We start from the raw sequence: 22,285 nt of genomic DNA on the forward strand, positions 1-22,285 counted from the left end.
GACTCAATTTTTACACCTGTCGTAACTTAGTGTCTTATGACTTGTCGTTTATCTAAGCTTCGTGTAGTTGTCGTTTACATCAGGGGAATAAAAAGTTAATTATACTTTGTAAGGAAAAAGAAACGACAGTGATTTGTAGTTGGGATAAAGCGAGACTTGGGAGGGAGAGTAATGGTCGGGCACAAGATATCATTTGGTACTAAGTTAACGGCGTTCACAGTAGTTGTTAATATTGTCGCATAATAAGGTGACCGTAACTTACAGCTGTCGTTTACAATAGTCATCACAACTTAATATTGTGTCGTTTACTAAATTGATCAGAAATTGAAATTGTGTCGTTTACTAAATCAATCAGGGGCGTTATGTTAGAGGTGTTTAAATGGAAGTCAGGGCTAAACAAAGGGGACATTACAATGGGTAAACACTGGTTTGGAAACAGAGTAGTGGATGAATGGAACAAGTTACCAAATATCATCATTAACTCGAATACGCTGGATATCTTCAAACATACCTGTAGGTTGGGTGGATATATGATCAATAGGGGTTGGGTGTAAGCGGGACTGCCCAGTATGGGCCAATAGGCCCGCTGCAGTTTCCTCCAGTCTTATGTTCTTATGTTCTTTAAATTGTCGTTTACTAAATTGATCAGAACTTAAAATTGTCGTTTACTAAATTGATCAGAACATAAAATTGTTGTTTACCGCAGTAACAAACTTAATATTGTCGTTTACTAATAACTAAGTTTTAAATTGTTCGACGTTCAGATTTGATCTCGTCGTTTACCCCAAGTAAAGATGTCGTGTCTGTCGTTGATACCTAAATAAATTGCCATCCTCAGTTACACATCTCAAAACAAAAAATGTCGTTTACTTTGAAAATCATAATAAATGGTCGTTTATGGCCAGCTAAATCTTTCAAAAGGTTTCTTATACCATTACAGAGACGACACACACGGTCGTGGCCAATAACAGCTTGTGTGTGTCGTGTGTAACTAAGCCAACACGACAACACCACCCAAGCATGCACGTGCGCGCGCGCACACACACACACCAGAAAATAAAGTGGATTTAAATTAGAGAAGTAACACTGTTCTCTCTCTCTCTCTCTCTCTCTCTGTCTGTCTGTCTGTCTGTCTAGAGAGAGAGAGAGAGAGAGAGAGAGAGAGTCTTATTTATAACTTACACAAGCAGTTGAAAATCCATACCAGAAAAACACAACAAAACAGTCCTTTAATTACTGACCAACACTTCACCTGCATCACGTCCAGGTAACAGCTTCCTTATCGTTAATATCCCCGTGTGAGCTAAAGTGTGAATCTACTGTAAGAACGGATCACTTAAAGAATAATTAGATACCATAGCTTATTATTTTTTTTGTAGTTCATGCATAATGTAATGATAAGCAGCGTTATTAGATATACACCAATCATATATGAACGACCCAGGTGCCAGGTGCCAGATAGTGCCAAGTGTTCAGGTGATTTTGTCCATTACCGTAGGGGTTGGTTTGTTTACACTGTCTAGGGACATTGTATACTGTCTACTGTGTATTTAATTTTTTGTGTACCAGTGTGATTTTTATGACGAATTTAAGGGATAAATGTTTAGTAATCTATCAAGGAAGCTGTTAAAAGTTTATTTCCATTGGGATTTGTATTTAATTTTATTCTTCTTCTTATCTATCAATATTATTTATCTCTCCTCCCTTGCGTCTCAGGTCTGCGTCACCAGATAAGCACAGATATCAGCCTCGTTTGTTTTAGGGATCGCTCGGCTGCTTCATAAAAGATTAAGTGCCAACGGCAGGTGTCGGTGTAGTGGCCCTGCGCCATCTTGCTTGCGTTCGATTTCTTGAATTATTGACTTTGAGCTTCCCCAACTTCATAAACTCTTCCTCTTTCCTCGCTTGTTTCATCAACCTGGTACAGAATATAATCATCTCTCTTCCTGTATTACCATCAGACTTAAATAATTATTGTCTTGTCGGAAGAAAACTGATCTGAGTTGGTGAATCGAGCCAGTGATGAAGGTGGGAAGAATTGATTAAGGCCACGTGGTACAAGTCATGCCACCACCTGCCACCACCTCCGAATTCACGCACCTAGCCAACACACAACTCACTCCATCCTCTTGTTTATTCTCCAACATCAAATTAAAACACCCCAACAAACTCCCCCTTAATTAAAAACCTAAATTAGACTCAACACTAACTGACACCAGATACATAGACGTTAGTTACATACAAAATTATCATCGTGTTCGTGGGAATTTTCAAGGATTCAGACGATAGGCCAGCTTCTTGTCGGCTCTGTTATTCGCACAGTGAAAGCAAACCTCGGAGGCAGCAATACGCCAGCGAGTAATACAGAGGGACAGTACAGCTATATTTGGTAGAGCCTCGGCAACCAGGAACTGCTGTACCTTCGTTGTGGTAGACAGAGACAGACAGATAGATAGGACAGAGATAGATAGATAGATAGATAGATAGATAGATAGACAGATAGAACAGACAGATAGATAAACACCTGACCTGACCTGACCTGACCTGACCTGACCTGACCTGACCTAGAAGACGTGCTATTATCATCTGTGGGGTGAGGTAACAACACACCAAAGGGTAATAATTAAAACTGGTCTTTGTGTCGTGTGGTTATATGTTACGACACATTAAGATATCGCTTAACGGCACCCCCAACCCCCTCCCTCCCTCCCCTCCCCCACCCCCCTCCCTCCCCCCCTCCCCCTCCCCTACCCCAATCCTCCTCCCTACCCAATCCTCCCTCCCCCACCCCCCTACTCCCACCCTGTGTTGTGAACTTACGACACACAAGAGTTTAATTAAAAAATGTCTTCTGTCGTAAGATAAACAAACACACACACACACTCTCTCTCTCTCTCTCTCTCTCTCTCTAAGTGATGTTAACCGTAGCGATCACAAAGAAATTAGATTCCAGTTAGATTTTCAGGGCAGACGCAAGGAAAATTCCACTGAAGTACCAGATTTCAGAAGGGCGAACTTTGACAGTTTAAAGAAGCAGCTGAGAGAGGGGGTGTCGCGCTTGGCCGTGAACCTGACAGATGACACTGACCTGATAACGAGATCTGAGATTGCCGAGTTCCACGACAATTTAAATAATGAGTTACTTAATGCACAAAGGCTGAACATACCATACAAAACACTCAGATCAGACAACAATGAGCCTATGTGGATAAATAATTATTTAAAGAACATCATTGGCCAAAGGAAGGCTATAGGTAGAAGGATAAATCGTGGCGAAATTTACCTCTGGGATTATTATAGGGTATTGGCGAGTAGGGTTAAAACCGAGATAAGGAAAGCTAAGAGGAATAATGAGGTAAGGATAGCAAGGGAGGCGAAGACAAACCCCAAAGGATTCTACCAAATGTATCAAACTAAAACACGAGAAAAGATTGGACCAATACTGTCAGACACCGGCGAGCTCACTGATAACGACAGAGAAATGAGCAATAATTTGAATAAATATTTTTCAACAGTTTTCACCACCGAAAATTTAAACATGATACCCGGGGCACCGACTCTATTCAGAGATAGTGAAGAAAACAAATTAAGCGAGATAGTAGTGACTAGTAACGATGTTAGTAAGCAAATAGACAAACTAAAGCCTAATAAGTCACCTGGTCCCGATGAGATATTTGCCAGAGTATTAAAGGAATGTAAGGAAGAGCTTAGTATGGCCTTAGCAAAGTTGTTTAACATGTCCTGGAGGACAGCGAATGTAATACCGATTTTCAAGAAGGGGGATAGATCACTATCCTCTAACTACCGCCCAATCAGTCTAACATCAATAGTAGGCAAATTACTGGAAGCAATCATTTCAAACTCGATTCGAAATCACCTGGAGAAGCACCGATTGATTAATGATTCCCAGCATGGCTTCACAAGCGGACGTTCATGTCTAACCAATCTATTAACATTCTTTTCATCAGTTTTCGAATCGGTGGACGAGGGGCACAATTATGATGTGGTATATCTCGACTTTAGCAAAGCCTTCGACAGAGTCCCCCCACGAAAGACTAATTAGAAAGGTAGAAGCACATGGCATCAAAGGTAATATCCTTAAATGAATTAGGGCGTGGTTACAGGACAGGAAACAGCGAGTGAGCGTTAATGGCACTAAGTCCCATTGGAGCAACGTCACAAGTGGAGTTCCCCAAGGCTCAGTACTTGGACCATTATTATTAATTATATACATAAACGACATAGATATCGGCATAGATAGCAACATAAGCAAATTTGCTGATGACACTAAAATAGGACGTGTTATTAAATCTGACGAGGACTCCGCAAAACTACAGGAAGATTTAAACAAATTTTTCGAATGGTCTGAAAAATGGCAGATGAAATTCAACGTGGACAAATGTATAGTACTCAGTATAGGAGATGTAAACAGGGAAACCAGATACCAGATGAACAACGATGCCATAGAGAAATCCGACTGCGAGAGAGATTTTGGAGTAATGATAAGTAGGAACCTTAAACCAAGTAAACAATGTGTTTTTGCTCGTAACAAGGCTAATAAAGTACTTGGGTTCATACAAAGGAGTGTTAGTTACAAGACTAGCGAGGTCATCCTAAAACTGTATCTTGCTCTTGTGAGACCACACCTGGATTACGCAGTTCAGTTCTGGTCACCGTATTACAGAATGGATATAGAATCCTTGGAAAGAATTCAGAGGAGAATGACAAGACTAATCCCGGGCATTAGGAACCTTGAGTATAGAGACAGGTTAAAGCATCTTAATTTGCACTCCCTCGAGAGACGTAGAGCGAGGGGCGACCTGATAGAGGTGTATAAGTGGAAGGCAGGGCTAAACAAAGGGGACATTACAAAGGTACTCAAACTATCCAACCAGGAGCGAACTCGTAACAATGGTTTCAAATTAGACAAATTTAGATTTAGGCGTGAAATAGGTAAACATTGGTTTGGAAACAGAGTAGTGGATGAATGGAACAAGTTACCAAATATCATCATTAACTTCGAATACGCTGAATAGCTTCAAACATAGGTTGGATGCTTATATGAGCAATAGGGGTTGGGTGTAAACGGGACTGCCCAGTATGGGCCAATAGGCCCGCTGCAGTTTCCTCCATTCTTATGTTCTTATAACAGTAAACATTAGTAGCAAATAAAAATAAAAAGAATGTTATTAGCTCGATGTAAACATTCGACAGCAACCAATCACCGGAGAGATGTTTATATATTACATTTGTTACAGATGCACTAATGAGACTTTTAAAACGAGTTATATTTTTGCTAGGTTAGGTTTGGTTAGGTTAGGTTAGGTTAGGTTAGGTTATGTTATGTTAGGTTTGCTTAGGTTTGGTTTGGTTTGGTTAGGTTAGGTTAGGTTGGATTTGTTTAGGTTTAGATAATCTTTTTTTTATGAATTAGTTTATTTATTTGTTTATATATTTTTTTCTTTGTCTTTTTTTATAACTGCGTGATAACCAGGAGTCAGCCGTGATGTGTCAAATTAGGCGTCATTATAGTAATATATTGTGGTGGTCTGTGTAATAAATCTTGGCTTGTTTCTGTTACAAAATTCCTCCTCAACATGTAGTAGTTTAGTGATGGCTTTTGGGATTTGGGTTCATGTGCGTATTTATAATGGTGGGATTTTGGTTCATGTGCGTATTTATAATGGTGGGATTTTGGTTCATGTGCGTATTTATAATGCTGGTGATTTTGGTTCATGTGCGTATTTATAATGGTGGGATTTTGGTTCATGTGCGTATTTATAATGATGGGATTTTGTTTACGTTTTTAAAATAACATATTTCTCCTCCAGTTATGGCCAGGTAAATTTCACACCTAACCTACCCTAAGCTAACCTAACCTAACCTAACCTAACCTAACCTAACCTAACCTAACCTGAGAAGGAGAGGTGTGTCACGTGGGGTCGCGCGTCTCGCCTTGACATCCCGTCACTTGGTTGTCACAATAATTACACCATAATAACAGAAAATTACAAATAACGTCACGGGAAACGATGAGTGAGTGTGATGTGTCTGTGATGTGTCGGGTGATGCGTCTGATGTAATGTGTGTGTGATGTGTAGGGTGATGCGTCTGACGTAATGTGTGTGTGTGATGTGTCTGATGTGATGTGTCGGGTGATGTATCTGAGGTAATGTGTCTGAGATGATGTGTGTGTGTGTGTGTGTGTGTGTGTGTGTGTGTGTGTGTGTGTGATATATCGGGTGAAATTTATTTGAATTTTGCCACGTACAGCGACTAGTTTATTGTGCACCCCATACTCATCCTGTGAGCTGTAGCGCAAAAAAGGATTACAGAGTAGAGGTCACAAAGGGTGTGTATAACAGACCCCAGTGGACAGGATATTATGGTATCAAATGTTACAGATTATTTCATATCCATTTTTATTTAGTTCTGTAGGAGGTGTAGCAGGTGTGGGAGGTGTATCAGGTGTAGAAAGCTTTGGTCTTTGGTCAACTGCGACACACACACACACACACACACACACACACACACACACACACACACACACACACACACACACACACACACACACTCCATAAAACATGTGTGCTGGGCTGCCTGGCTAGTACACCTGCCGGACACAGCAGGTGCGGAGTCCTGCACTGCGACACACACACACACACACACACACACACACACATTTTTTACTCTCGGTATTATAGCATAGGAACAAAATACCACTTCATACAGTGTTAAAATAACCCTTAAAGATCATCACTGACTCATCTGCGTAAACAAAACACCCACTCAAATGACTCAGATATGAGGGTGGATGACCCATTGACTCACCTGGGCAATAGAGGGAGACTCACACGCTGACTCACGCTCTGATTCACCGTCTGGCCACCGACAGTACGCGGAAAAGTAAACTGGATCTATCGTTTGTTTACTTGAACCGTCGACCAAGAATGTGTTGTTATTTCCAGATCATGTTGTTGGTATTTCAAAACACTCTCTCACAATACTATACCATAAATCAGGTTAAAATTACTATACTACTTTAAACAACCGTTATATAGTATGAAATGTATTTAATAACAACAAAAACAGTTGAATTTAGGAACCCAAACTCCTAAGACTGTTTTAAGGCTTAACTCGTAATCTTAAACGATATTGTATTAATAATTCACAATACACTTCACCGTATTAACTCAACACACTACACCGTATTGACTCACAACACACTTCACCGTATTGACTCACAACACACTTCACCGTATTGACTCACAACACACTTATTGAAAAGAGTAATATTATAAAATAAGTCAATGGTAATGATAATTTTTGGAATATTCGAGTTTTTTTTTAAAGTTATCCCTTATAAGATATTAAGTCATAGAAAACGTGATTTAGTAAACTGTAGTAATGGCGATTGAAGCAACAACAACAACAACAACAACAGCAGCAAAAAGAATGGGAGGAAGATGATGATGATGAAGAAAAATAAGACGAAGTAAGATGAGAGGATGAGTTTAAGAAGACGAAGATGAAAAATGAAGATAAGAAGATTATAAGGCTGTAGAAAAAGTAGATAACGAGATGAAGAAACGATAAGGAGGGAGAAGAAGAAAGGAGAAGATAACGAGAAGAACGTAAAAGCAAGAAGAAAGAAAATACAAAAACAATGAAAAAAATAATAAAACTAAATAAAAAATGAAAAACACAAATAAACCAAAAAATACAAGAAAACTTAGAAAAAAAAACAATAACAAAATAATTCTTAAACAATTATCTGAGAAAAAGAAAAAAAAGACAAGATTTTTCCCAGGATGTACTACATTACGACACACAAACCCACACAAGACCTCAGCCTACATTTCCCAGGAGAAACAAAAGGAAGAAATGACGCTGTCCTACGATTCCCAGGTGAAACAAAGGAAAGAAAGAATCATCTCTGTCTGGCGCCCCTGACCAAGAACAAAAACAAAAGTGAGTGTGAAAGTAAGTGAGAGAGAGAGAGAGAGAGAGAGAGAGAGTAAAACACTTTGTTACGTTTCCCAAAAGCAACATCAGACAGAGTAGCAAAAAATTTATATAAAGTAAAATTCCTTCGTTTCCCAGGATGATCTAATGGGTGAAACAGCTGACAAACTATATATATACAATTAGTTTTTTCCCAGGAGTAACAACACCACTGCAAATGTAAGACTCATTTTATTTCCCAGTATGATCAAGGAGTAGGCAAAAAAGCTCTAAGGAAATAATACAACACTTTACGTTTCCCAGGAGCAACACCGCCGAGAATGATGTTAAAAAAAAACGGAAAAAAAATCTTCGTTTCCCAGGATGAAGGTTTGTGAGAAGTGTCTTTTTGATTTCCCTTAAGATAAATAAGCAGAGGAAACCGTCCACCTCAGCGTCCATTACGAGAAGACAATCGCTGGATAAGATTTCTGGAACGGAAGGCTCTCCTAACCTATCCTAACCTAACTTGACCTAACCTAACCTGACCTAACTTGACCTAACTTGACCTAACCTGACCTGACCTAACCTAACCCAACCCAACCCTACGTTAATTTGTTTGCTCGTAACTAAGGGAAGGGAGTGGGGGGAAGGCATGTTAGGTTAGATTAGGTTAGATTAGGTACAGGTGTGGGCAGCATCAGCATCTCAGGATTTAGCTTACCTCATTACCCCGGGGATGAGGGAGAGTAAACAGTGACGTGGAGAAGGGAGGTGTCACTCTTGATGGTCACTCAGGAGCACCAGATGAGGGAGTGACGGAGGGAATGAGGGGCGAGTTGGAGGGGAGAGTATGAGGGGTGAGAGGGAGGGAGAGAATTAGGGGTGAGAGGGAGGGATGGAGGCGAATGATGAAGAAATAAGAAAAGGTAAGAAAGAAAATTGAGTGATGAAGGAATGAGGGAAAAGGAGGAATGAAAAGGACTAAGCAAGGAGAGAAGGAGAGATTAGAGGGAAAAGAAGGTGGAGATAGGAAAAGAATGGGGACGAGAGAGAGAGAGCAGAAAAATTGGAAGAATGACTGAAGAAGAGTGGGAGAAGTAGAGAAGGAGAAAGAGGGAATTAAGAAAAGGAAGAAATAGACCGAAACTGAGAATAAAAATATAAGAGATAATAAAAAAAGCCAGGAGAGAGAGAGAGAGAGAGAGAGAGAGAGAGAGAGAGAAAAAAAAATACGAAAACAAAAGAAAAATTTCCCCCAACTGAACTTGATTAAGTCATGGCCAGACGATCTACCTGATGTGTGCCACGCCTGATTACTTCAACCAGGAGACCGTGGCACTGTGTGGTATGGGAGCCAGGAAACCGTGGCACTGTAGTATGGGAGCCAGGTGACCGTGGCACTGTGATATAGGAGCCAGGAGACGTTTTCTACCTCATTAGAGAGAGAGAGAGAGAGAGAGAGAGAGAGAGAGAGAGAGAGAGAGAGAGAGCAAATAGAAAAACAAGTTACACAAAGAAAGACAGACAGACACATAACAGACTGAAACACAAACATACAGAGGAACCTAATCAAGAGAGAGAGAGAGAGAGAGAGAGTCTTGACTCCGGGGCAAGAGAATTCAGTCATAGAGGAAGTGTAGCACAGGTGATAAATGGTGGCCTCAACAGTGCAATATCGCTAGGGTGTCATTTTCACCTGCCAAACACGGGTTCCGCCCAGAATTACTTGACGTTGACCAGATTAATTGACCATAGACACGAACCTTAAGGCTGTGGGGGAGGAAGAGACACAGGAGGAGACAGGGAGGTAGGTAGGTAGGGAGGAGACGGGGGTTGGGGGGAGGAGGAGGAGGAGGAGACGGGGTAGGGAGAGGAGGAGACAGGGTAGGGAGGAGGGTGGGAGGAAAAAGGAGACAGGGGGGGAGGACGAGACAGGGAGGAGGAGACAGGGAGGGAGGGAAGAAGAGGTGTGTGTGTGTGTGTGAGTGAGCGAGAGATACATTGTAACTCTGGTTGTAGTTATTTTTTTAAGTATTGTACATGTTTACTGAGGTTGTAATTTGTTGTGGTTGATTGTTTTGGTCTTTGTTATTGTTGTGGTAGTGAGGTGTGGTAACAGTGTTGTGGTAGATCAGTTGTTACCACAGTGTTTACAAGTCACAAACTCTCTTACCCCGTAACAAGGCTTAAGAGAGGGGCGTGGCTGTGTTAAGTAAGTACCCTATATATTTACTTTCATTATCTTGACGGCTATTTTCCCTAACCCTGATAAGAATACTCTAGGAATATGTGTACTTGGCGTGACTCGAGCCCATCTCTGCCTCCACTCTTCTACACGAATAATAATTTGACATTTAATTTATATCTGGAGCTGATTTACGGATTTTAATTTATATGAATCACAGTTGACAACATATCGTACTAGTGGGCCATTGTCTTCTATATTATTAAAGGAAAGATGATATAGATAGAATTTTCGTAAAATATTCAAATTAATTTCTCAGTGTAATGAAAGGTCACATTTGTCACTAAGATTGGTATTTCAGTGTCGGTGCTGCAGTAAATCGTTCTTCTGGCATCGGTATATCGCGCGGAGAGGAAGATAAAGTTATGTCAATAGGTCAGTCAGGTACTAAAGGAAGATGCTCAAACAAAACAAACACAACACAGGTAGACAATTATACAAACAATAAATAACACTTAGGAGAAAATATAAACGTATACATAAACAAATTATAAGAATAATCAGACCAAAAAATAAACATATTCTGTAAACAAAACAATTATCATGTATGACGATGTATCCTGCCAGTGTGTGGGTTGTGACAATGCTGTTATTACCGTGAATTAGGTATTATTTTAGGTCATAAATCACAGGACACTACACACACACACACACACACACACACACACACACACACACACACACACACACACACACACACTCTTGCACTTCAGGGCCATCACATAACTATAGTCAAGTTCAGTGTGTTATGTCGAGCTTCTCTGAATGACTCGAGGTTCCATGTTCAACAAAAATGTGCCTGAAAGAACACTGTTGCTCTTGATTATGTGGGCGTGATGGTGCTCGTCGAGGGCGTGTGGGCGTGTTACTCTTACGTTTTAGGAATTTAAGGTGTTATGAGAGAGAGAGAGAGAGAGAGAGAGAGAGAGAGAGAGAGAGAGAGAGAGAGAGAGACTTGTTCTTGGTATAGTGGTGAAGTTAATAATCGTCCAGTTAGTAAATACTACGTTGAGGCCATATGTCATCAGTGTGTTATATTATCCTACAGTAATAGCATCAGTGGCAATAGCAGTTAAGAGGCATTAGCAGCCGCATTAGCAGTAATAACACACATATTACAGAAGAAATACGACACTTGTTATAATTACAGCACGTGACCATACGAGACGAGTGACTCTATACAGGCGCGGGGGAGAAATTCACAGGAGAACACATCATTCCCTTATTAAATTTTCAATCTTTCTTTTTAGCAATATTCCTTTACCAATCTTGTGTGAGGTGGATCAAGGTATAGGGAAGACGACAAGGTAATACGATAATAAGGGAAATTGGTGTAAGGGAGGTATTCATTATTTATTTTTCCATCCAGGTCTGACAACACAGACATCTTATCATGTTAACTATTTCTTACTCCAACTCACTCCAGAAATTGTTCTTATTCAAAGTTGTCCAAAGTTGTAGGATTCTCATGGTGATGTAGGTACAGGCTGGTGTTGAGGTGTGGTTGATGGTGGTGTAGGTACAGGCTGGTGTTGAGGTGTGGTTGATGGTGGTGTAGGTACAGGCTGGTGTTGAGGTGTGGTTGATGGTGGTGTAGGTACAGGCTGTTGATGGTGGTGTAGGTACAGGCTGGTGTTGAGGTGTGGTTGATGGGTGTAGGTACAGGCTGGTGTTGAGGTGTGGTTGATGGTGGTGTAGGTACAGGCTGGTGTTGAGGTGTGGTGATGGTGATTGTCATGGTGGTGTAGGTAGAGACAGGTGTGGTGGTGGTGGCCGTCTGGTGTGTCATAAAGCACTTGGTATAATGTAAACATAGTCACAGGTGTATTGATTGGTATATACAGACTTATTACAGTATTATTGGTAACATATATTAAAACACGAACAACGGACACACACTACTACAACTACTACCACACACACACACACACACACACACACACACACACACACACACACACATGCCCACCATAAAACACAACCCTGAATTTTCCATATATAGCCTAAACCAAGAGCCAGTCACACAACAACCATTCTACCTCCCTCCCTTTCATCCAACCCCTTTACTAATTAAACCCTTTACCCATTTTCAAACCCTTTTAGCCCCCCCCCTCCCCTCCATCACCCAATTCCTAAAAATAGGAACTGACCAGAGAAGTTTGTAATGCATTTCAATTTCACAGATAATGATACTTGTAATGTGGGTTGTCAGAGGGTCCACAAACAGGGCATAATTCACGAGGACACACACACACACACACACACACACACACACACACACACACACACACACACACACACACACACACACACACAGGGTTGGCTGGTTCAGGGCATCACTGCTCTCGACAATTTGTTACCAACGTAAAATTGCCATGGGTTGAATTGGCCTGAGTTTGGTTATTAACCTTAAATTGCACATCTCTATGGTACGTACCTGTAGGGCCTGTCATGAGTGGGAGGGGGTGAGGGGGTGAGGGGTTGTGGGGGAGAGGTGAGGTGGTTTGATGGTGAGGGTGTTTATGGGGGGATGAGGGGTTGGTCGGGAGGGGTGAGGGGGGAGGAGGGGTGAGGGGTTAGGGGAGGGGTGAAGGGTTTGTGGGGAGGGGTGAAGGGTTTGTGGGGAGGGGTGAGGGGATTTAAGAGGGGTAGTAGAGGGGGATATAAAATGGGATGTGGTGGGTAGAGAGGGATATGAGGTAAGGGGTGAGTGGGGTGGACTGTGAGTGGGGGATGGGTGGGAGATAAGAGGGTGATTTCCTGGGGAGTTGTTGAGGGAGGTGGTGAATGAGAGGGGGTGGGGATTGGCAGAGTGGGTGAGGGATGGGTGGTGGTAGGGGAGGGGTGGTGGTGGCTGGGGGTGGAGGGGTGGGGGTAGGGGAGAGGTGGTGGCAGAGGAGGGGTGGGGGTAGGGGAGAGGTGGTGGTAGAGGAGAGGTGGTGGTAGGGGAGGGTGGTGGTAGAGGAGAGGCAATGGTAGAACGAAAGAAAATGACTTTACTATTGTACACGTGAAGGCTCTCTACTCCATAACATTTACTGGCTGAATGGTACTGTCCTTTTCTGTCTTTAGTCCACACCCATCTGTCATCACTGCCTCTGTTAGACTGGTGGTGAGGTCGTGAACTAATAAAACATGAGAGGTGTCGTTTTTGTTGACATTCTCCCTCAGTCATATCTTGATGGGTTTTCTTCTTAACAAATAATAACCTTTATGTAGCTTTTATATCCCTGGAGTTTACATAGACTATATATTTTAAGTATTATCTTCACTACGTCCTGCAAGATATTTTCGGTATTCAGCATCGCTATTCCACCCTCATGCCTCTGTTCACTAACCAAAATACAATAAAAATTACAATGTTTTTTTTTAATATATTGCCTCCAACACACAGGTGTATTAGTAGTGCCCTTTGTTCACCTGTGAGTGTCTCTGTGGGTCATGGTAGAGGATTATGGGTCTCTGTGGGTCATGGTAGAGGATTATGGGTCTCTGTGGGTCATGGTAGAGGATTATGGGTCTCTGTAGGTCATGGTAGAAGGGATTATGAGTCTCTGTGGGTCATGGTAGAGGATTATGGGTCTCTGTGGGTCATGGTAGAAGGGATTATGGGTCTCTGTGGGTCATGGTAGAAGGGACTATGGGTCTCTGTGGGTCATGGTAGAAGGGATTATGGGTCTCTGTGGGTCATGGTAGAAGGGACTATGGGTCTCTGTGGGTCATGGTAGAGAGACTGACTTAGGTAGAAGGGGATAAGCGAGAGAGAATAGGAGAGAGAAAGAGAGAAGTAAATGAGGGAGAGAAAGAGAGAAAGAGAGAGGGAGAATAGAAATTTGAAGGAAGGAGAAAGGTGAGAAAGAAGCGGAGGACTGAACAGGTGATAAACAGGATAGAGAGAAATATAAAAGAAGGAAGGAGGAAGAGGGAAAAAATAGAATTATATAGAGGGTCTCCAAAAAAATGTCCCTCCCTCCCTCCCTCCTTCCCTCCTTCCCTCCCTGCTGCATCCCTCCCTCCCTCCCTCCCTCCTTCCCTCCCTCCCTGCCTCTTCTCTGAGACACTGTGAATTGCAGGGAGAGAGGGAGGCGAGAGAAATTTTTTGGGAGACACTGTCTACACATCCAAACACACCCCACTACACCTCACTACACCCTCCCATGATGAAGGGGATATACGAGGAGGGATATATACACTATATATGTATACTTATATAGGAATAGTTCTCATATATCGTATAGGAACGTCAAAACTGTTGCTCTTTTGTTTTTTCTCGACGATAATGAAGCAGTTTGTGCCTCACGTTATAAAATGTTAGCGTAATATTGTTATTGTTGGAAGTAATTGCACGTTAAAGCCTTTGTGTGTGTGTGTGTGTGTGTGTGTGTGTGTGTGTGTGTGTGTGTGTGTGTGTGTGTGTGTGTGTGTGTGTGTGTGTGTGTGTGTGTGTGTGTGTGTGAGTATGTATGGGCTGCACCTGTGTGAGTGGAAGAGGACACATAGCACTAATGTAAACACCAATCTCGATAAACCAATAAAAAGCAAAGTAAACACAATAAAAAAAATGATTGTTGGACTATATAAAATTCTTCTTTTTCTCAGCTCTCAAATCTCGGTGTGCATTGTAAGGTTTTACCCTCCCCATCATGGTTGCCTCTCCCCCTCACCTCTCCCCTCCTCCGATAGTCCCCCCCTCTCTCTCTCCCCACACGGCCACCTCCTCACTCTGCAGATCTTTCCTACTCCCTTGTCACTCCTTACGCCCTCCCATCTTCTCCCTCATTCTCTCCTCCTCCTAACCCTCCCACCTCACAGACGAGCCTCACCCTCCTCCCGAACTCCCCACCCTCTCCAAGATGTCCTCACCCCCAAGCCGATCTTATCTCCCTCTCACTCTCTTCATCTCTTCTCCTCCTCCCTCCTCTCCCTCCCCCTCCTCCCCACTTTCCCTTCCTCCCTTTCCTTCCTCCCTTCTCCTCCACTTCCTCCCTTCTCCTCCACTTCCCCCTCCCCTTACTGCACTCCCCCTCTCCCCCCTTCCTCCCTTCAACCCCTTTCTCACCCAAGAGAGAGAGAGAGAAAGAGAGAGAGAGAGAGAGAACAGAGGCAAGCGTCACCTCATTCCCTAGGCCAATTTTTCAACTTGTGTACAATGTGTCTCATCCAGAGCCTTGTGAGGGTGATGACAAGACCAAATCCCAACAAGGGTGAGAAAGCCAAGACCAGGGAGGGTAGGGAGGGAGGGAGGGAGGGAGGGAGGGAGGGAGGGATGAGAGAGAGAGTGGAGTGGGTTTAGGGGGAGTGAGGGAGGGATGATGGAGAAGGGAATGGGTGAGAGGGAGTGGAGTGGGTTTTAGGTTTGGGAGAAAGGGAGGTATATGATGGATGAAAGGGATGATGGTGGAGGGGATAGGATTAGAGTGGGAGGTAGAGGGATGATGAAGTAAGGAAAGAGTACGAGGGAAACTACTGAGTGTGGGAGAGAGTGGGATGATTATGGAAATGGTTGGTTGAGAGGGAGTGGGTGAGAGGGAGGAATGAAAGAGAAGGCATGGGGAAGAGAGTGGGCGAGGTGTAGGTGGAGAGGGATGAAGAGGGAGGGGATGGGTGAGAATAGGTGGAAAGGGGTGAAGAGGGAGAGGATAGTTGAGAAGGATTATAAGTGGATAGATGAGTTACATTGGGATGGAAGGGGAGCAGTGGAAGGTCAGGGAGGGGGGAGGAGGGAGAGTGAGGGCGAGAGATGAGGGAGGGAGATAAGCGAGAGAGAAATAAATGCCTGAATAGGAGTATAAAACAATAAAGAAGAGAGAGAAATATGGATAGAGGGAGGAGAGAGAGAGAGAGAGAGAGAGAGGGAGGAACTAAGAAGAAAGAGCTTCTAGAATACAGTGGAGGGAGGTTGGGGGAGGTTATGGGGAGGGGGGCTGGGGGAGGTGCTGCTGGGGGAGGGGCGGGGGGGAGGGTTGTTGTGGGGGAGGGTTGTTGTGGGGGGAGGTAGCTGGGGAGGGGTAGTTGGTGGAGGGGGTACGGAGGTTGTAGTGTAGAGGGAGGCTGGGAAGGGAGAGGAGGTTGTGGTGAGGAGGGAGGCTGTAGTGGGGGAGGTTGGGAGGTAGAGGGGAGGAGGGAGGGGGAGGCTGTAGGGAGGGGAGGTGTGTGAGGAGGTTGTAGGAGGGGAGGCTATAGTGAGGAGGTTGGGGAAGAGGGGAGGTGTGTGAGGGGAGGCGTGAGGGGAGGTTGTAGGGGGGAGTTGTAGTGAGAGGGGTGGAGGGGAGGCAGTGAGGGGAGGTTGTGTGAGGGAGGCTGTAGTGAGGGGAGGGAGGGGGAGGCTGTAGTAGGAGGGGAGGTTGTAGTGAGGGGAGGCTAGTAGGGAGGAGGTTGTAGGGAGGGGAGGTTGTAGTGAGGGGAGGGTAGTGAGGAGAGGAGGTAGTGAGGGGAGTGAGGGGAGGTTGTAAAGAGGGAGGCGTAGGAGGAGGTTGTAGTGGGTGGCAGTGGAGGGGGACCACGCCTCACTCTCTACGCAAGTAAACAGACACTATTCTGCCCGGCCTCACACGTCGTCCCTGAAGTAGAGGAAAACAAAATTTCAAACATAAACCAAAGTGGTAGAGTATCTTATTAGCATAGCCTGTGGTGACAAAACAGAGAGAGAGAGAGAGAGAGAGAGAGACTCCATCGTCTTTCATTTCTACTTTATAACGAAAGAATTATAAATATATCAACGCTAAGAAAAAATATCTGTTTAACACTTACATTATCTTTTCTAATCTAAACTTTGATTTTTCTACTAGTACCGCTACTTTCGTTTACTTTCTATTTTTTTTTTTTTTGCTTTTATACTTTTTTTCCATCCTTTTTATCATCTCAAATGCAACATAAACTTCCAGCAGCAAACGTTTCATCTTTGACAATATTTGGCGGGAAAACTGAAATCCTAGAAAAATGTCAATCGTCTTTTTTTTCCGTATTATTTTTTTTTTCTTGCACTTAATAATCGTAGGAGTCAGCAGGCAAGATTAGGGGGAGTTTCTGGTCGTCGGTGAAGAGTTCCAACGAGTTCATCTGTGTCCTTGGCAGAATCCACTCTCGTTTGTTTCCTCATACACACACACACACACACATCCTTGACCACCGGAGGGCCAAGACCTATCAGGCGCTGCTCCTGACCCCTCTTGGCCATGTTCGACCCATTCCCCAAGTCCCTCTCCCTAACCCATCCTCACCACCGGGATATCAACATAATCAAAAGTGACAATGTCGTTTCGGAAAGAAGTGGGGTGAGTGTTGAACAGTGATGAACAGTGTTTAAGCCAGTGAATTCAGCACTAGACAGTACCAGTGAGAGCCGTGACCCACCTGCGAGATAAGCACCCCTGGGAACCGACCACCATCTTCTGACCAGGAGGTGTTAATCAGTCCACCCTGGGAACAACAATGGGTCGGCCTTACACCTGACTACGGGATAACACAACACCACCTAGCAGAGAGTGAGGTACTGTGACACCATCCCACACCACTGGGTCTCTCCATGACCATGTGAGGTCCTTCATTATCAACATCTACGGACGACTTACTGAACCACGTGGCCTACGTTACCTCACACAGTATGGCAGAGATCAGCCCTGACCATCAACTACAGTATAATAATTTGTTTGCTCAATTCACTTTCCTTCTCCTTTTAGTAATGAAAGTTTTTTGTTAAACGACCCACCCACCCCATGTTTTTGTATGTAATAAGTCATTTTTGTCTAATGTATATTTTCAGCTTCGGGCTGCTGAACTTTTTCAATAAACGGTTAATTATTATTATTATTATTATTATTATTATTATTATTATTATTATTATTATTATTATTATTATTATTATTATCACACACACACACACGAAGATCTTCAGTTCTTCTCGCGGTACAAATGGTTGTGGTATCTATAACTTCCTCTGTTTTTATTTTGTGATTTCTTATTAAAACTTTCTTCCTTGTCATTGTTTTATTCCTGTGTGTGTGTGTGTGTGTGTGTGTGTGTGTGTGTGTGTGTGTGTGTGTGTGTGTGTGTGTGTGTGTGTGTGTGTGTGTGTGTGTGTGTGTGTGTGTGTGTCATTTTCTTTCTGCCTCTTGTGTGTTATTCTTAGCTACTTTTATTATTGGCTATAATTTGGACTTTTTTTTTAGCCCATCGTGACCAATTGTGGCTGTTTCTGACTTTCTGGCAGTTGTTGACAGTCTTTGGCTACTTCTGACAATATCCTCCCACCTCTGGCTATCTATGACTATTTCAGGGTCTTTTTTTTTAGGTTATATTTACTCATCCACAGGTGTATATGACTACTCTAGGCTATTTTGATATGTTTATATTTGAGTATATATAACACCTACAGGCGATATATGGCTACGTCTCCCTTCCCTGCCATCCCAAGCTACATATTCCTAGTCCAGGCTATTTGGCTATTTTTTGGGGGATGGGTGGCTACATCAACCTATCTGTTGATTACCTACGACTACCTCAGGCTATTTGTGGCTATGTTTCTGTCAAGCCTGTCAGGTAGTGTTTGTCACTGGCTATTACGTAAAGTAGAGTTTGCCTTGGGGGGGGTCTTGCAACATACATCTCCCCTCTTTCCCCTCTCTCTCTGTCTCCCTCCCCAGCACTCCCTCCCCCATCTCTTCCCTCTTCTCTCCCCTGACCCATCACCCCTTCCTCCCCCACCCTCCCATGCCTCCAGGGTTGTGTTACTAACGTTCACTTGATATCACTTGGTTGGGTTTTTACCCTTGTGTTTCTCAACATGCCGTTGGAGTTGACATTATTTTTATATTAAAAAATTTAGTCACCAGACCATAAAATGTACAGTAAAATATGGCGTTAACTCTCCCCCCTCCCCCATCTGTCCCTATCCCTTCCCTCATCTTGTCCCTATCCCTTCCCAACCCCCCTCATCTTGTCCCTATCCCCTCCCACCTCCCATCCCGTCCCTCCCATCCCAAAACCATCCCCCACTGACAACAGATGGATTAATATCTCTCTCTCTCTCTCGCCTCCTTCTTCATCTACCCTATTTTCGTTATTACCTCTTTCTTAGCGACACGACGAGACCCAACCTAACCTAATTTAACCTAATCTAATGTGACCTAATCATACCTAACCTAAGGTAATCTGAGCAAATAACCTAACCTAACCTAACCTGATTTAACCTCACCAAATTAGCATAACCTAAGCTAAGTTAACGTCACCAAACTTAACGTAACTTATCTTAATTTAACGTAACGTCACCTAATTTAACATACATCAGATTAACAATTTAACTTGACTAAATTTAACCTAACCTAACCTAACCTAACCAATATTATCTCAACCTAACGATCATTTATGATAGATTAGAGACCAATTGAAGTTCCATTGGTTCTTGTCGCTTATTTAAAAAGAAAGGAATGAATAGATTAATAAACAGACGCATTAGTTATACTGTTCGTGGTTGCTTACCAACAATGTAACTGAAATGTCTTCCGTAATTCCTCCATTTTCTGTGTTTATTCAACTAAATCTATATTAATTTAGAGACTTTAGTGACGCAGAACAAGTGAAATAAACAGATAAATATTCACAAGTTACCCGGAAGTAGAATATCATTATAAAAAGTAACTAATTAAAAAAGAAATACTTTTGAGGTCGTGTTCGTGGTACTTTTCCAATATTGATCGTCGCCTGTCGTGGCTTGGCTTACTGGCGCCGTAAGAGAAGAGTTTCTGCATGAAATCCCGTTTTCTTCAACACATTTCTTAGATATGTTTTCTCTCGTGCTAGTTTTCTCTCGTTTGTTTTCTCTTCAATACTTTCTTTTATTTTGCGAAAGCTGATTTTATTTGACTTTTCTTTGAACCATCTTTTATTATCGTCTATTCATCGACTCATTTTCCTTTGATTTTTGCGTCACTTTAGGCTCTGTTAAACAAGGGATCATTTTCTTCATTTGCTTCTCGTGGTTACGTTTTCTTTAACACTTTTTGAAAGTTTCTTGACTTCGTTTTCTTCACGCCTTTAATTATTACTCAAGACACTACCTATCAAACCAGTGTTGTAAGCTCAAGACACTACCTATCTTACCAGTGTTATCAGCTCAAGACACTACCTGTACCGTTGTTTCTAAATTTATAAACAAATAACCAATTAATAATGTATAAATATTAAGGTATTAACTGAAGGTTCGGTAAAAAGTGGGTAAATGAAAACTGTCTAATTAATATATTATAGTGAAAATTAATTCCTATCTCTCGAAAGTAACCTAATTAAGACTCTTATGTGTGCCAGTAAGTTCTGTTTATACATTAGAACTTTAATTAAGATTCAAACAAATTATCAATAGGTCCGAAACATGACTTGTCTCGGAGCCTTGTCCTAAGCGTCAACCTTATGATGACTGTTACCAAGGGTGATTTTTAAGTAATTTTTTTTTCTGGAGTTTCATAAGTGATTGCTTTCAGGAGTTTCAATAAGTGATTCGTTTTAGGAGGCTCATTAAGTGATTCGTTTCTGGAGGCTCAATAAGTGATTCGTTTTAGGAGGCTCAATAAGTGATTCGTTTCTGAAGCTTCATAAGCGAGTCTTTTCAAATGGTCCACTAAATTGTTCGCTTCAGAAGAAATAATATAAGATTTCCGAGGAATTTTTTTTTCAAGGATTGTCTAACCGATCGCTTTAGTCCATCCTGTAAATAAATCCAAAGATGAAGAAATTGTCCTCAGTGTTCCTCCAGTTATTAAACACACACAAATAATGCATTTCAAGAGTGTAAATATACGAGAAAATAAAAGTATTTATACTCCTATAAAAGTAGTAGTTTTCATATTTTTTCTAATCCTCGTTTCATAATAGTTTCATATTTTACAAGTCTTCACTGACGTTTGACACATCGCGCAACTTTATACGAGCGACTTTCCAAACTTTATTCTCCCCCTCAGGCTGATAAAGACCGCGAGTTCCACCCTTCCTGTCCCAGTCTATAAGAGCCAAGTTTGCCTGAGACACACCCCCTGTGGTATACGTCCCTCTTGTACCTCGAGACTATAGATGAATTAAGGGTTTGTGACGGTAGTATTTTATTGAGTGGACGCTGCTTTACTCAATGAACAGGGGGATGGCTGCCAGTGGCTTTATTTGTGAATATATCAGAGACGCAAATATTTTTCTTTAAGGATCTGTGTTTGTGAGAAGGAAGGAAATTGGGGAGGAGGGAGGGAGAGAAAGAGGAGGGTTGGAGAGAGGGGAAGGAGGGTTGGAGAGAGGGGGAGGAAGGCTGGAAAAAGTGGGAAGGAAAGAGAGAGAGATGAAGGAGGGGGGGGGAGTGGGAGGGAAGGAGAGGTGGGAAAAGAAGAAAGGGAGAGTGGGAGAAGGGGAGAAGAGAATGGTGAATATGAAGATGATGTTAATGATGATGATAATGATATGATGATGATGGAGTGTTTTTGACAGGTGAAAATAGATTCATATGTGTCATGAGTCTTGCCCATCCAATGTGTCTCTACTAAAAACACATAAGATACATCTATGATTCTTATACTTGGAGACTTGTATGTTGTCGAGTATGTATCTCCTACATGGGTCTGGTGCGTCTCCTATGTGCGTCTAGTGTGCGTCTCCTATGTACGTCTTGTGTGTGTCTCCTATGTGCATCTAGTGTGCGTCTCCTACATGAGTCTGGTGTGTCTCCTATGTGCGTCTAGTGTGCGTCTTCTATGTACGTCTAGTGTGTGTCCTATGTGCGTCTTGTGTGCGTCTCCTACATGGGTCTGGTGTGTCTCCTATGTACGTCTAGTGTGTCTCCTATGTGCGTCCGATGTGGGTCTAGTGTGCGTCTCCTACATGGGTCTAGTGTTTATCTCCTATGTGCGTCTCCTCTATGCGTCCAATGCGTCTCCTACATGCGTCTAATGTGTACCTTGAGTGCTTTATCTACATGTCTGTCTGTATGACCCTGAAATAGTGTGGAACCAGAATTAAATCAGTGTCGTGTTATGGTGACGAGTTTTGCAGAGGGTGTGTGTGTAGTAGCCGCAGGAGGAGGGTGAGGGAGTGTGTAGCCGCAGGAGGAGGGTGAGGGAG

The sequence above is a fragment of the Homarus americanus genome, unplaced genomic scaffold (genome assembly GCF_018991925.1).
Source record: "Homarus americanus isolate GMGI-L3 unplaced genomic scaffold, GMGI_Hamer_2.0 scaffold59578, whole genome shotgun sequence".
NCBI lineage: Eukaryota > Metazoa > Arthropoda > Malacostraca > Decapoda > Nephropidae > Homarus > Homarus americanus.